The following is a 16,253-nucleotide window of genomic DNA, read 5'->3' as shown; positions in this document are numbered from 1 at the left end:
TGATGTAGTCAGTGAAAGAAGAAAGTACACCCTGAAGTCTGGGTACGAAAGGGAGAGTTTGCAATTTTATAACATAGACGCTTGGACAAAGGGCAGCATAGAGCTGAGACTAAGATCTCCGAGGAAGGGGTGCTGTTCAGCTCCTGTAGTGCCTCAGAAACTCAGAGGTCAGGCCCCTGGAGCTAGAACCAGACATCTGAGGAGAAGGCACCAAGATTGGTGCTGATGTCCTTGGGCATAATGAAGCTGGTGCAGGGGCTGGGAACACTGCAAACTGGAATTAGCTGCTGCTGGAATGAAATGTCACTCCAGGTTCAGGACACAGTGCTAAGTGAAATTAGCCAGTCACAGAAGGAAAACCAACTGCATGACTCCACTTATACGACAGATCTAACATAGCCAGTCACAGAAACAGAGACTACAATAGTGGTTGCAAGAGAATTGGGAGAAATGAAGAGCTGTTCAATGGGAATAAAGTTTCAATTTTGCTAGATGAATAAGACTGGAGATCTGCTGTACAGCACAGCACCTATAGTTACAATGTGATATTCAGCACTTCAAAATTGTTAAGAGGGTAGAGCTCATGTTAAGCATTCTTACCTCATAAAGAAGGCACGCGAGGAAACTACTGTCAGACTCAAATATACAAAATACAAAACTTAAAACATTGAAAAATGTCAACAATTGCAAATAAGGCACGTTGTTTGACTTTACATCAGCAAAATTCCTTTTACCACATCAAGTAACATACTCACAGGTCTGGAGAATTAGGACATGGACAGACAAAATTATATTGTGTGTGGAGGGCATCATTATTCCACCTACCACACTTCTATACAAAGGTAAGAATTGCTTTGAGCACTTTAATCGTGGGGACAGTTTTAGGCTGTGCCAAGATCCTATTCCTCCAGCTTCTGGCTCACTCCTTTGAGCATCCGTCAGTGATCTTGACTACACGAGGACTGCTGCCGTGGTGTTAACGGTGCCTCTCTGTTTTCCCTCTATGTTTGCTTGTGCTGCCAAAACAAAATACCATGGACTGGGTGACTTAAACAATATTAATTTATTTTCTAACAGTTCTGGATGGTAGAAATCCAAAATCAAGGTGCCAGCAGGATTTGGTTTTGGTCTTTTCCTGGCTTGCAGATGACCACCTTCTCAGTGCCCTTTCATGCTCTTTTCTCTGGGTGGGCATGGAAAGAGAGGCATGTCTGGTGAATCTCTGTCTTCCAATAAGAATATCAGCCCGATCAGAATAGGACCCACCTTTAAGGTCTCAATTCACCTTAATTACCCCTCCAAGTCCTACCTCCAAGCACAGTCATATTGGGGGTTAGGACGTGAATATGTGAATTTTACCAGGATACAATTCCTTCCATAGTGCTCTGGCTCCCTGTACGTGGATTAGTTGTAATCTTCAGTAAGGAAGAGTTGTCCCTTCTCCTTCTTATATTTATCTATTTAAACATTTATTTATATCAGTGTGGAATCAAGATATTTATTTTATTCTTTTTTATATTCTTATATATTATTCTTGGGGTTACAACACTAACGTTATTTTGTGGCCCACATTTTTCCAGCTTTGGCAGTCAGAAGCTCTAACTCTCCCTATTTTTTAATTATAGATAGAAGTATGTTTTATATATATATATATATATACATAAGTATACATATAGCTATAAATTCAAAATTGTTAGCAGACTAACTCTCTGCATGAGCATGTATTCAATTTAATTAAATTTCTTTATACTTTTATAAATTATTTATTCAATGTTCATCTTTAGAAAGCTTTTCACTGTTATACTAATGTTAATGTTTTGTCCCTGTTGAGTAGTTTATTTCTATAGAAAAATATGTAATGAGATAGCTCTTCTTTGATTTCTAAATCTATCCATCTTCTCTATCAAATTTTTCACTTCTTTTCCTTTTTCCTCTGATTTCAGGGTGAGTGCCTGGAATTTCTCCTCCACATAAATGATTTGATTGTATCAAATCAATTCTATTTTTAATGGGGATTATAAATATAACATCCTGTTTGGTTTTTTTCTTATTTTTCATTTGAGGCCTCTAATTCTGAGTATAAAACTGTTATTTTAGGCACTGCATTTATATCTTAATTTAATGAATGTTTTCCCCAACCCTTCCCAACTGAAAGAAACAACTTGAAATGATCTTAACATGATTAAAGTGCTCAAAGCAATTCTACCTTTGTATAAAAGTGTGGTAGGTGGAATAGTGATGCCCTCCACACAAAGAATAATTTTCTCCACGCCCTAATTCTCCAGACCCTTGAGTATGTTACAAATGGCAAAAGGAATTTTGTTGATGCAAACTTAAACAATTTGCTTCATTTGCAGTTGATGACATTTTTCAATGTTTTAACTTGTGTATTTTGCATCTTTGAGTCTGACAGTAGTACTTTTACTGTATAATAATGTTCTAGTTACAATCACACAGAGTATAAATAAATATGGTAGTATGTGAGGAAAAATTCAGTTCAAATTTAGACACATTTCTTGAGTAACAAGATTATCAAAACTATACCAACCTTAAAGTCCTATTTTGACTTAAAATTAGAAGCAAATAAATAAATGAGGTTTATCTCATATGTAGAAGACACTCTTTCAATTGCTATAGTTGTGGGGAAAAAAAGAATCTTTTTCCTGCATAAATTAATCAATACCTGCCCATGTGTGTTTCCAATAACCCAAAGTAACTTCTAATCCTGAAGTTAGAAACATGGATATATCTATATCAGGAAAAACTAGAATTCTATGTTCATGTGTATATGTGTGTAAGTATGTGTGTGTTTTAGATCTGTAACAGTGGTAAAAAGATTTCTCTTTTTTTTCAAAAGGCAAACATCATAGTTAAAGGTTTAAATATTATTCTAAATACTACCATGTTACTACCATGGTCAGAAATGTTGAACAACTTACTATACCTTGCTGGGCTTGAGGTCCCCAAGGTGAGAGGAAAAAATTAATATATATAGCAATTTATCTAATAGGACTGTTGTTAACTCCAGTTGGAATAATTTTTTCCTAAATTCTTTATGTAATATAAATTCTAGATGTGCTCAAGCAGCATCAGTAGGGAATCTATAAAATTTAAAAAGAAATGTATAAGGATAACCTAAAGGTCACATTCATAAAATTCAGCATATCCAGTTTTTCATTTTAAATAAAAATAAGATGGGAAGGTGAAAGGCAGAAGGACTTCAGATGAGTTATTTTGTGTTTTGTTTGCCTTGCAGTTTTGAGAGAGGGGTAAGTCACTGAAAGAGAAGAAAACTTGCCCTTTAACCAAAATCTACATAATCTCTTTGGTAGAGGCTATAGTTTCACTCAGTATGAGAAAATATGATGTTCAATGGTACTAAATAAGGTCATAAACTTGGATTAACATTTGCACTAAGATAAGATTGATGTTGTTCCCTTATATTTGTTGAAGGGACTATTGCAATATTTAAATGGGAAAAAATGAAATGAAAGGTGCAGTACAGCCTTAGAAAGAAATGGTTTGGGAAGACAAAAATATAGCTGTATTTTTGGAGAATAAGGAGAAATACTTTCTCATTTTGATTCAAGAAAAGCGAGATGTGAGGTGAAGTTCATGTTTTATAACAGCAATAACATCTGAATGGTACTTTGCAGTTTACAGATTGCTTCGTATTTAGTGCTTCTAATTCACTTTAATATTCTGAGTTGCATATTAATATAATTATTTTACACATGAGGAAACAGACACAGTGCAAAGATGTCCAAATTTACTTTGAAGCATTTCAGGTTAGATAGTGTGAAACATGGCTATTATTTAAGCTATGCACTAGGAAGAGGCTGTTGCTTCAATCAGAATCCACACTTCATGGATGTTAGACTAGGATTTACCCAAAATCTCTTTTTATCTCCAATGTTTTGTTAGCTATTTTGCTAATCAGCATAAAAAATGTTAGGAATGTGTTTAGACTGGTGAAGCTAGTGTTTAGACTGGTGAAGCTAGTGACTTGTTAATCAGCATTATGAATGTTAAAATGGGATTGCATCACTGGCATTATATGTTAAAAATATGAAGACTGATTAAAATATTTTTTAATAAAAGGTGAGTGTGGTAGGTGGAATAGTGATGCCTCCATAATTAAAATTTAAATTATATTTAAAATAAAAGGTGAGTCCTCTCACCTTTGGATTAAATGAGTCCTTTGTAGTTATATTCTTAATATGGTGTCTGTGACTTGATCCCTAAGTGGAATTCTATTTAGATTTTTTGCAAGAGCATTCTAGTTGCCCAAGGCAAATTATTTGAGTAACATAACGGAGTGTCTAGAATAACGCTGTCCAATACAGTAGCCATTAGCCACCTGTGAGTACTGTGCACTTGAAGTGGCCAATTCAAATCAAGATGTGCTGTAAGTGGAAAATACACACTGGGCTTCAAGGACATAGTATGACAAAAGAAGAATGTGAAATACTTCATTAATAATTCATTTACATGTTGAAATAGTATTTTAAATATTGGTGTTAATAAAATATATAATTAAGATTAATTTGACTTCACATTTTACTTTTTCAATGCTACTAGAAATATTAAAATTATATATGCTACTTGTATTACATTTCTAATAGGCAATACTGCTCTAGAATATTGGCATGTCTGGCTCAGATGAACTTTTCAATTTTATGTTTTCAGATCACCTAAAATGACAGAGAATGAGTTACTTGGCTTGCAGAATTAAGTCATATATACCATACGACTCCTTGCTAATAAGTATTTACTGCATTAATGCTTGTAGGTACAGCACAATGTAGACTGAATTTCATTATCACTTCTTAAGAGAGTTGGCAGGGGTGGGGAGGGTTGAAACTTTTTGGCGGTGTTTTTTTTCTGACACAATGGGAAAAATGATTGAATATAAACAAACAACAGACAAATAAGGCAACAGACAAAGTACTGAGCATGACCAAACTGGTCTAGGTTAAGGCAAAATGCAGAGAACTTCTAAGACTGACACATAGAAGAACACACAGTGAGAGGCACAGCTGGGATCCAAAGCAAGGACTAACCCTATATCCAACTGGATATATCACACCCTTTCCAAGCTTCTGTTGATGTAGGCTATGTCCATTCTTATTCCTTTCAATTGAATCATTGGTATATGGTAGAAAGATACTGCATATGAATGTGAAGTTGTGTTTGGAATTTCAGTTCTTTCATCTCAGTGTAATTTTGGGAAATTCGATTATGCTTTTTGAGCCTCAGTTTGCTCATCAATATCTCCCCTCTGTCTTTTTCTCTGTCCTCCATCTCTTTCCTCTACATCTCCCGTGCTCGCTCCCTCAATCCCTCTCCTTCTTCCCTTACATCTTTTTCATTTTATTAAATTGAAAGTGTTACCTTGAAAACATAAAAGGGACCAATTTCATGTATCAAATCTACATTTTTCATGTTTCACATCATATTATAAAATAAGAATTTAGCTAAGCATTTATAACTGCTTTGCACTATTTCATACTGTGGATGGATCATAGTATATTCATCAGTTTCCCTAACCATAGCATTTATGCTCTTTTCCCAATTTTTTTCTACTTGTTAGGCTATTCACTCCCTAACTTATTTTTTTAGGAAAGACACAAAGAAGCTGAATGCTGGCTCAAAAATTATGAACATTTTTAATTTCAAGAGCCAGGATCAAATATGACTGTATTGATTTGTAACCCATGAACAGTGTATGAGGTATCTTTCCCCACAATATCGTAATAAGATATTTGTCAGCATTTAAAAATATTTAATCCCTGAGGAAAATAATTATTTTATTATTGACTTTTAGTATTAATTTAATTTATGCCTTATTGGCAGTGAAGATCTTTGTAAGCTTATTTGCCATTTATGTTTCTTCTATTTAGAAGAACCTATATTCAAATGTGATTTTGTGTTTATTTTAATAGTTAGCATATATTCAGGATATTAATCTTTTGTCTATTGTATACTATGCAACTAATTTTATCTACTCTAATAGTCTTTTAACTTTGAGCATGGACTCTTATCTAACCCAAGATTTTAATTATTTTTCCTTTATTTTATCATCTATAAATATATAAATCCATCTAACTTCCGACTCTAAGAAATTTATTTTCATATATTCATTTCTAATAAACATTTCTACATTCAATGTTTAAATCCCTCTGAGATTTGTTTGTTGAATAGTCTGATGAGCTGTTACAACTGATTGTTATGTATTAGCATATGTGTATCGATCAGTCACTTCTTTTACTTTTTAATTCTTTGTTGTTTTCTCATTTTTTCTTCAGTCATAATACAATGTTGCATTTGAAAAGGTCTATGGAATGTTTTAGATATATGATAAGTATCTATAAATTAAAACAAAACTTGTATGGCTATTATTCCCTATCTTTTTCACACTAGATGCATTTTAGAATAAACTAAGTATAAAATTTTATAAAAAATGTCTAAATGTCATATGTTTCATAAAAACCCTGTTAAGATATTTATTAGGATTGCATTATATTATAGACTAGTGTGAAGAAAAGCAGCATATCTATACTCCAGGAAGATGTAATGACTCTCCCTCCATTCATTTTCTTTTGTGCCTTTGAATTAATGATCTCCCACATTTTTGGTTATATATCTTACTAAGTATTTTATAGCTTTGGGCTTTTTTGGGTTTTCATTTCTTTTCTTTTTTGCTATGGATAGTTGGATCTTTTTCTCCTTATATTTCTAGAGTGGATTTTGCTAGTGTTATAAAAGAAATCTGTCAATTTCTATTTTATCATGTTGCTGAATTTTCAAATCAATTTCAACTTTTAGTTTTTTTTCCCCTAGAGAAATGGTCTTATGGTCTGCATATTATGATAGTCTAATCTATTCTTTTCCAATCTTTATTTCTCTTAAGTAATTTTCTTTGCTTATTGCATTAGTTAGGACCTCCAGCTAAATAATGTTGTCAGAATCTCTGACATATTTATCAATTTAATTAAACTACTTCTAAATGTTAATGTGCTTTGTTCATAGATTTCTCTTCAATGCCATGGTGGATTGAAGAGTGACTCATTTTCCTACATACTCTTCCCATAAAGAGATGGGTTCTATATCCCTGCCTGCTGAATTTGGATGAATGTGAAACTCTGAATGGTAAAAAACATCAAGATCCTTGGCCCAGGCCCCTAAAGATGAACAACTTCTACCTCTTGTCTTGGAATATTCCTTTATTCTTGGACCACTGAACAGCCCTCTAAAAATTGCAATGACACTGAGATCACCATACTGTGATAAACTCAAGCAAGATGAAGAGGCCACGTGCAGGCTCTTGAGGTAAACACTTCACCAAATTCTTGATTAACACCATTGCCAACTGCCTGCCTAGAAGGAGCCATCTCAGATAACTGTGCATTTGAGCTTTCTCATGATTCCTACCACTTTGAGACTCCAAGTGAGAACTCTCCCATGGCTCAGTCAACTCAGTAAACATGAGAGATAATAGTTTTTAAAATGACTAAATTTTGAGGGTTTTTTTAAACACAGAAATTGATTATAGGAACAGATACCTTTATCAATTTCTGGAAGTCTTCCTTCCATTTCTAGTTTGCTAAGAAGTTTTAGAGCACAATATCTCTTTAATAATATAAATCACAGGGACTACAGCAATGAACCTAATGGGTAGAGCTCAATGATCTTTGACAAATCATTGCACCCATATAACTATCACTTGGATTAAGAGTATTTCCATTACCCAAGAAAGTTTCCTCATGCCTCTTCTAGTCAATGTCCCACCACCCACACAGAGACCTCCACTGTTCTCATTTTCATTATCATGGATTCAATTTCCTTATTCTTGAAATCCACTTAAATGATATAAAGTTTGTATCTTCATATACTGGCTTCTTTCACTGAGCATAATGCTTTTGAGATTTATTTATATTGTTGTATGTGTCCTTATCTAGTTCTCTTTCATGCTGAGCAGTATTTTATTATAAGAATAAAATCCAATATGTTTATCCATTCTCCTATAATGGTTGCTTCCATGTTTTGGCTATTATGAATAAGGCTACCATGAACACATAAACCTATATGCCACTACTAAAGATTTTCTATTGTTAGAAAATGAACAGCTAATTCAACAAAATACATAACACTTGGAAATAATAATTCAAAATTCCTATGAGAGTATTAAACTAGTAGAGGAATTGTATTGGAACACATCTGTACAGATTTTTCAAATATGCATCCATTTCTCTTGGCTCTATACCAAGGGAGGCATTACTAGGACATGGGAGAGGGGAGTTTTGAACTCTGTTAGAAACTGCCATGTAATTTCCTAAATTGTTTATAAAATCTTACACTTTCACCAGCAATCCCATCAATTTACTAGTGATGCCATGTTGTCTTAATTATTCTGTTTTCTTTTTCTTCAAAACTGGATCTACCATCCTAAGTTCTTTGCATTTCCATACAAATATGAATCATTTCATTAGAATCTGAAACAGTTCATTGAAACATGGACTTACTTTTGAATTCCTAGCTTAGGAAACCATTTCAACTATACTGCAAATAGGAAATCAAAGAGGAATGTGGGTGCATCTACCCAACTCTATCATTTCTAGTGGAAAAATTGAAACCTCATTTCCTACATAGAAGGCCAAGAGTAGTGTGGTTCTGATGAAAAATGCATGGTCCATTGCACGAATCTGACTTCATAGTAATTCAAGTCCATTTCTGCTCTCTCCTCAATTCCATGAGGTCTACCCATAAATCCAAACAGGACGACCTAAAGTCCTTCCTTTTCCCTCTCACATTCACTATGCCCCCCAAACCTGAACTACACTCCTGGAAATACCATTTCTACCAAATATGTTTTATGTGTTTCTGAAAGGAAATAGGAAGTTACATAATTCATTTTAGTGAAGGAATAAACTTAAATAAGTTAAAATGGCTTAATAAATGCCTAATGGAGACATAGGAAAAGAACTAATGAATTTCTCAAGAATTTGTTATGACTAATAAGATCAAACTATTTTCTATTAATTTTTATTTATTTGTAATTATTTTTATTCACTTTAGGCAAAAATACGAATTTAAAATGATTGACACAAATAGAGCTTTTTCAAAGTAGCTTCCTGTGGTTAAACATGTAAAAAAATTTTTGTTTTCTCCTTAAAGGAGCAATTAGGTGAGAGAATTGATTACAGAATCTATACGTGGAAAGAAAGTACATGTGGTTATTGGAACAAGTCCATTTAAATATGAATGATCTAATGGTTCTTATAAATCTATATACCACTACTAAAAATTTTATATTGTTAGAAAATGAACAGCTAATCCAATTCAATACATAAAACTTGGAAATAATATTTCAAAATTGCTATGAAAGTACTAAACTAGTAGAGGAATTATACTGGAAGACATGTTCAAGAACTGGTTTCTTCCATTGCCTCATAAAAAAGCCTGCAAAAATATCCTGATTCTTTTGTCATAGGCTAGATAATTGACTAAAGATAAGCATTCTTATTTGGACAGAAGCTATATCCAGGACAGGAAGACAATGAACACAACACCATAAAAGCAGAGTGGAGGTTTTAATAATGAGATAGCGCATGTTGTTGGAAGAATGGAGTCTACATCAAACTCAATGCCATTTCAAAAACTGTCTTTTCTATTTGATGTCAGTCTTCAATATCTCTTCATTTAAACAAAACAAAATAAAACAAAACAAAATAAAACAAAACTATGTAGAGCTTGTGCATTGACACCCAGGCAGAATTTCATTTGATTTAATATTTTGCTCAACAATCCAGTAATCACATCTTTGACACAGATGAAAAATATCCTCCTGGCTTTAATATAATCTTTCTATTGTGGTTAAGGGAGACTTCAAGCTTGAAGTTTTATTTTAGATTTTTTCTTTGCATACAACTGGAATGGAGGGATAATAAATTGACCTCAGTCAAAATACTTCATTTTTTTTTAATCTTTTTTTTTGGGTATCAATAAAGTACAATTACATGAGCAACATATGGTTACTAGACTCCCCCCATTATCAGGTCCCCACCACATATCACATTAGAGTCATGTCTATCACCATAGTTTTTGCTCAAGATGCTATAGAATCACTACTTGTCTTCTCTGTTTTCTACTGCCTTCCCCATGCCCCCCCTACATTATGTGTGCTCATCTTAATGCCCCTTTTTCCCCCTTATCCCTCCCTTCCCACCCATCCTCCCCAGTCCCTTTCCTTTTGGTAACTGTTAGTCCATTCTTGGGTTCTGTGAGTCTGCTGCTGTTTTGTTCCTCAGTTTTTTCTTTGTTCTTATACTCCACAGATGAGTGAAATCATTTGATACTTGTCTTTTGTGAAATTGTTCTATTAAGCTTATTAAAGGTAACACAAGGACAACTTTGGAAGAGTAAGTTTTTTGCTCAATAAATATAGATGTGGACAATGGTGGTTTTCACTGCTGTGTATTTTGTGTTTGTGTTTTTCTTACTTAGTATGTCCTTTGAAACTATCATCTCACTGAAAGCTCAGGAAGTCAAGAGAATATGAATGCTGTTTTATTGCATAAAACACCCTTTATTCCTAATGAAATATATAAGCTTATTTATTGATCTTCAGGCTTTGATCACAGGGCTCAAAGCTCCTGGTTCAAATTCATTGACTTTAATCAACAAAACAGAGTTACACAGAACAGTCTCTGGACTACCGCATTCACATCATTCTTACCCTCAGCGTGGTTTAAATAGTAACATTCAGCACTTGTGCAAAAAAGAAAACAGTGAGAAGCTGCATGAGGGTTGCGTGAACAAGGAGATCATACAAGTGGCACCAGGTGCCTTAAGCCCTTTCCCCTAATTTCACTTGCCTGGCTCAGGCATCTCAAGAAGAATATGGCTGCTGATCTTCGATTATGGCATAATTGTTTCAGAGGGTTTCAGAGGGTTTTATTTAGCCTCATTTATAATCTTCATAAGAAAGATTTGCACCAAAGCATCCTCATTCCCAGGTCAGGACTGGGTCCTCGCTCTGCTCTCTTGTGCCTGCACTGCAGGCTGGTCTACCAATCACAGGCTTCTGAACGCTCCTACTCCCCAAGGCTGCTACATCAAAAGTGGGAGCTTTTTACATGTCCTTGTCTCTTAACATCCAGTCAGAAGAGGACTAATGACTCAATCGCTTCATGTAACATGGAAAATCGTATTCTTCTAGCTTGTCCTTATTTGACATAAGCACACTCAATCCCTAACTCTGAATATATTCAGTACTGGGTTTTAACATATTTTCCAAGGGTATATAACCATAGAAATATTCTGCCAAGAACTCCCAACATCTTTAGGCTGCCTGTTTCCCTTTTCTTCATTCTACCAAGAGGAGATAATCAGTTAGAACTTTAGATTAGAAATACATCTTCAGAAATAATGGATGTGAAAACACTGCACTCAAGATTAGATTTCCTATGCTCTGCAAGCGCTTCTTTTAAGATTTTGCTGGCTTCATTTTGTGGAAGGAAGAGTCAGTCTCCTGTGAGTTTTTAAAAATTCAGCTATTTCATAAAATGGTGACTAGCTTATAGATACCATAAGATATATATATATATATATATATATATAAAACATATAACATATGTATATAATTCTTGCACATTTCTTCTTTGACCACTTGGTTCTCATCTCTAGAGTCAGCGCTTTCCTTTTAATTATTAATTTAAATTAAATTAAGTTCACTTTAAAATCTTTAGCTTGAAGGGGAACAAGCTTGAAATACCCTGCTCTAGCAGGCTCAGGTAACATTAGCATCCTCTGATCACAACAGGAAGTATATTACCTCCTTTACACACATGGGCTCACTTAATTCTTGCAACATCATGAGGTAGACATTATTATACATTCACATTTCATAGAAGAGAACAATTTGCTGTTAATTAACCTGCCCAAAGCTGCACAGTTCTTCAAGAACTGAGACAGGATTCAAATAAAATCTGATTTCAAAAGAATATTTATAAAAAATACTTAACATGACACCTTCTAACGTTTATTTCTTAGAGCTTCAAGGCTGATCTTACAAAACCAGCCACCTTGGTAGAATGTTCTAAGACCCCCCCCCCCCAGTCAAAAATATCTCTATCAAGTATCTGTGTGGAGATGTAAAATTCATCTTTTAAAAATGTATTACTTGGTTTAAAGGACTGGCTCTTATTTTATATGCTTTTTAGGGGGAAATGTATTAAATTTTACCTGCTAATTAGCTTTTTATTCTCACATACCCCTCTTCCTTTCCTCTTTTCTAAGAACATAGATATCCTTTATTTTTGCCCAGCCATTCTTTTCTGCTTCCTCTAGGGCAGCGAACCTTGAATAGTGCTCCAGGCCCTCACAGTGGGCCTCTGGCTTCTGAGGATCCCTTTACCCAGAGTAACGGTGGCCTCCACCTGCTTCTCATATTATGTATGTCTATTTAAGTTACAGGTCCCAAGGCTAAAAAAAGTAAGTGACAATGCTTCTCTAGGTTTTCTTCTTTCAAATAATCACCCTCTTTCTTGCACTGCTACAATTTCTACTCAGGAACATCAAACTTACACAACCTTTACGAAGTTAAAAATTAAAGGAGGATTTAGTAGTAAAGTAAGAATAGAGCACTTCATTGAATCAGGCCATGAAAGACACACCTGTCACCTTCTTCAAATATCAAAACTCACATGTAACCTATTAATAGTTACTAAACATAGAAGAGGAGATCAAGTCAGAATAAGGTAAGCATACTGCAAAGTGTGTGTGGATAAGTGAGAGTGCTCTTTGAACAAAGCACTTACTTTACATCCAGGAAATTTTATATTAAATGACCACTTTGAACTAATGGTAACCCCCCAAAACCCCCACCAAACTCAGTTAACATAAACAAATTAAAAATATTTCCTCAAATTTAAAAATACAGGAGATAGAATTTTTAATTGGCACAGAAACTACTGTAAGGAAATGATGAAGTACTGAAGCTACTAAATAGCAAAGTTTACCCCATTTGCCTTTGGCATAATGAGTTAACTAGAATAGCTTAACGAAGAGAAACTAAGTACACCAAAACTAGACGAGGTAGTTCTGAACAGTTTTGACAGAATAAACTCATCCACGTGATGAAACAGTGAGGAGATCGGTAGGCAGAAGTGAAAAACCAAAGGAGTTTGGTGGGAGCTGGTTGTCCAGAAATATTCTTTCAACTTTAAATTTACCTAAAGAAAACCCCAATATTTCTAATGTGAGATTAAATTATATTCTAAAAAGTTCAGCTTTAGAGCCCCAAGTTACAGCCTTCCTTATAGAGTGAGTATAAACAAGACCATGTTTCACCTAAGAGCAGCCACTGATTAAGAGTTCAAGTTCAACAATACATTCATTTTACTGCCAACAATATAACTCCTATTATAACACTGGACTAGTGATCAAATAATAGAAGCAATATTGTTAATATGAGTAATGAGAAATATTTCTCCTTGCATAAGCTTGTATCAGAATGGGTGTCCACTGATGGTTAACAGTGTAAACCTAACTACTATGTATCATTTATCAAGTCAACTGTTAACCCAGCGCAGTTGGAGTATGCAATTAGGGAAAGATTAAAATAAAAGGAACTTAGCAAACACAAACCCTGTGAGGATGCACAATATATTATCTCTGTATTCCCTATGCTGTACTTTTCATCCCCAGGACTTATTTATTTTATAATTAGAAGTATGTAACTCTTTATCCCCTTCACCTGTTTCACCCTGCCTCTCGGCCCCCATCACTGTGGCAAACAGAAGTCTGTTCTCCATGTTTATGAGAACATTTCCATCGTGTTTACTTGTTTGTTTAGTTTTTTGATCCCAGATATAAGTGAAATCATAGGGTATTTGACAAATAATAGTTAAAATTAAACAATGAAGAAGTTCAGAGAAATACTACAGAGAAAAGGACAAACCAAACTAAATCCTTCCATTCCAACATGTCCAGTACTGTACCTAAGAAGACATAAAAAAGTTGGGGAGCTGGCTGGATGGAGACCTGGGGCATTTATAGATTTATGGGATTATGTTTACTGGTTCCACTACTAGTCCTCTAGAACAGTGTCCAGCACATAGTGGATATAGTCATGCAACTTCAAAGAATGGACAGACCCACATTCAAAGAATCGACAGACCAAGGAGTTTTCTAAATATGGGTTGGTTGATGGTTCTGGAGAAATACATTTGGGGCCTGTGTTTGGGGTCATACTAGATATATATCATAATAACTTAAAACAAATCATATTTGTTGGAATTAAGGCCACTTACTTCCCAGAGCACTTTCTTGGCTTTCACAGATACACCCACAGCATCCAGATGCATATACAACATCAAACACTGTTAACACTACTTTGTTAACAGCAGTAACATTAATAATTTTCATAATTTGTGAAGACTTCTCAATTAAATGAAAAGTGATAATAGTAGAAATAAGTAACATTGATCTCAAATGAGTATGCGGATACCCCTTCACACACACACACACACACACACACACACACACACACACACACACACACACACACACAATACATTTGAAGAACCAACGTAAGCAAACTTCAAATGATAGAGAGAACTGAATCCCCTAAAACTGGTTTCAAGCCAACATCCTAACCAAGGTACTACTAAAATTTGCATAAATCTACCAACAATTAAATTGTAGGTTCAAGCCCTTTATAGCTCCATGGCATATACATTCCAACTAGGTTTTCAAGATCCAGTATCCCTCATTATAGAAGAACTACATTTCCATGATCATACACTAACAGTTGTTTTCCTATAGCTCACTAGTTCTTTATATTTCATTAATGTTAATATCCAAGCAGACTCCCACAAGCACTACAGACTAACAAGAAATAGAAACAGTTGACCATCATATCAACCATCTTAACCCTAATTGTCCTCCCAAGATGACAATTTTTTTATATAATAAATGAAATCAATAATCCTTCCTTGACTATAAAAACCACAGGCCACCAGTGATATTGAAGCTACAAGTATACTGACTATAAAGACTTAAGCTTCAACTACTCTATCACTCCTACACAAGACCTAAAACCAGGGGAATTACAACCAGAAATTGACCAGAGAGTAGTCCTGCTTATAGAGATAACAATCCCTATGTTAATCTCATCAGAAGACATCTTATATTCATAAGCTGTTCCTTTCTTAGGTCTAAACACAGATGCTATTCTCAGAGAACTATATCAAACAACCCTGATGTCCTCATGACCAGGCTTATATTATGGACAATGTCCAGAAATTTGTGGGTCAAAACATGTTTCAGACCAACTGCCTTTGAATTAGTTCCACTAAAATATTTTTTTAAATGATCAGCACCTATACTGTCCTATCATTTAGAAGCTAATAGCATTAACCTTTTAGGTTAATTGAGAGTTTAGAACTCTCCTTCATGACATGTCAGCTGGATACATCAACATCAAGCCAAAAATGAAAGTCTAAGTTATATGAATTAAGGCTGATAAATTTTGTGCCAGACACCAAGATCATTATGATGACTCCAAATTAATGTGTCTATCAAACAGCCACAAAACTCAGTTATACATGACAGGAAGGATTTATTTCTCATTCACATGGCTTAAGATCTGCTGGGACTCAGGTAATTTCAGATCAAATCAAGAGGGCTTGTACTCAGACTTCGGGATCAGTTCAGCTGCTCCATGTGCCTCTAATTCCTCTGAGACCCACAGGCTACCCAGAATATGTTCTCTTGGCAGTGACAGAAATGCAAGAGACCAAACCAAGTAAAAAGGCTCTTTTCCTGCTATGGTGGTATCATACCCACTAACACCCCACTGGCCAAAACATGTCACATGACCAAGTTCTACAATAATGAGATGCAAAAATTTAACACATACTGAAATTAAAAGAGACAACCAAAAGAGACCAAAGAGAGATTGAGCTGTTGGAGTCATTACACATGGATTCTATACTAGTATGTTCATGAATCTAAGTGACAAAATGGTGGATTTGAGCAGAGCCAGAAACCATAAAACCAACTGAAATGGAATGTCTAGAGCTGAAAGCTACAATTATTAAAATGAGGAACTTAATAGATGGATTTAACAGTAAATGTCTGAACTGGAAGAGGAAAAAAACAGACTGAAGCATGGAAAATAAAAGGTATAGAAAATACACCAAAGATCCTAAGAGCATTATGAGGCATGTTGAATAGTACTGACATAT

The 16,253-nt window shown here is 34.7% G+C and overlaps 1 long non-coding RNA gene and 1 pseudogene across 1 annotated transcript in view; both read left to right on the top strand.

Annotated features, from left to right (window-relative positions):
• LOC140845116 (uncharacterized) overlaps positions 1-7,459 on the top strand; it is a 215,872-nt gene extending 208,413 nt beyond the window's left edge. Inside the window, exon 3 of the long non-coding RNA XR_012123824.1 lies at positions 7,033-7,459. This is a non-coding gene — a long non-coding RNA (uncharacterized lncRNA). The remainder of the gene's footprint in view (positions 1-7,032) is intronic.
• A 6,463-nt stretch (positions 7,460-13,922) lies between these two features.
• Positions 13,923-15,504, top strand: LOC140845291 (cytochrome c oxidase subunit 2-like; annotated as a pseudogene).
• Positions 15,505-16,253: the final 749 nt, after the last annotated feature.

This window comes from Manis javanica, chromosome 12 (assembly GCF_040802235.1).
Source record: "Manis javanica isolate MJ-LG chromosome 12, MJ_LKY, whole genome shotgun sequence".
In the NCBI taxonomy this organism is placed as follows: Eukaryota; Metazoa; Chordata; class Mammalia; order Pholidota; family Manidae; genus Manis; species Manis javanica.
The sequence above is the reverse complement of the archived record's forward strand: the minus strand, read 5'-3'. Positions and strand labels throughout refer to the sequence as shown.